The sequence below is a fragment of the Penaeus monodon genome, chromosome 15 (genome assembly GCF_015228065.2).
Source record: "Penaeus monodon isolate SGIC_2016 chromosome 15, NSTDA_Pmon_1, whole genome shotgun sequence".
In the NCBI taxonomy this organism is placed as follows: Eukaryota; Metazoa; Arthropoda; class Malacostraca; order Decapoda; family Penaeidae; genus Penaeus; species Penaeus monodon.
The window spans coordinates 28,336,862-28,337,629 of NC_051400.1; the positions used below are offsets into that span (position 1 = coordinate 28,336,862).

Sequence of the window (768 nt, forward strand, 5' to 3'; positions counted from 1 at the left end):
CCACCCACCTGATCTCTCCTGTGTTCTCCCCCCCCCCTTCCCCCCAATCCTCTCGCTCATCCGCTCCCTTATACCCTACCCCCTGCCTCTTCCCCTCCTCCCCTTCCCTTGCCCTCCTCCCCACCCTTAAGCCATTCCCCCCACCATTTTCCGCTCCCCTCAACTTGATTCTTCCCCCTCGCCCTCCCCCGTTCCTCGTGCGCTCTCCTCCTCCCACATTCACTACCCTCCACACCCTCCCTCCCTCATTATACGCTTCCCTCCAACTCCCTCATCCACTCCATTCCCTCCCTCTCCTCCCCTATCATCCCCTCCCCCATTCATCCCTACTCTCCTCCTCTACTTCTTCCTCCTTTTATTATTCTTTCCTCCCTCGTCTCCCCATCTCTCCTCCCTCATTTGGTCCCCTCACCTCCCCGCCTCCTCCCTCATCCGCTCCCTTTTCTGCTCGTTACCGCTTGCTCGTCCCTGTCCTCTCCCCTTCATCCACTCCAACTCCCCTCACCCCCATTATCCAGTCCCCCGCCTTTCTCCCCCATTCGCATTCCTCCCCTCTCCCCTATCCGCTCTCCTCCCCATTCTCCCTTCACCCTCCATTACCCACTCCTCTACCACCTCCCCTCTATCCCCTCTTCCCCTACCCTTCCTTCTCCTCTCCCCCCATCTTCCCCTTCCCTCCCTCATCCTCCCCTGACCCCCATTACTCCCCTCCTCCCCTTTTCCTCTCCCTCTCCCGCAGCCGATTGCCGCTTCCCATCTTTCTCTTTT

The 768-nt window shown here is 59.9% G+C and overlaps 1 protein-coding gene across 1 annotated transcript in view; it reads left to right on the forward strand.

Moving 5' to 3' along the window:
* LOC119581906 overlaps positions 1–768 on the forward strand; it is a gene marked incomplete at its 3' end in the record, with an annotated part of 85,972 nt that overhangs the window by 52,845 nt on the left and 32,359 nt on the right.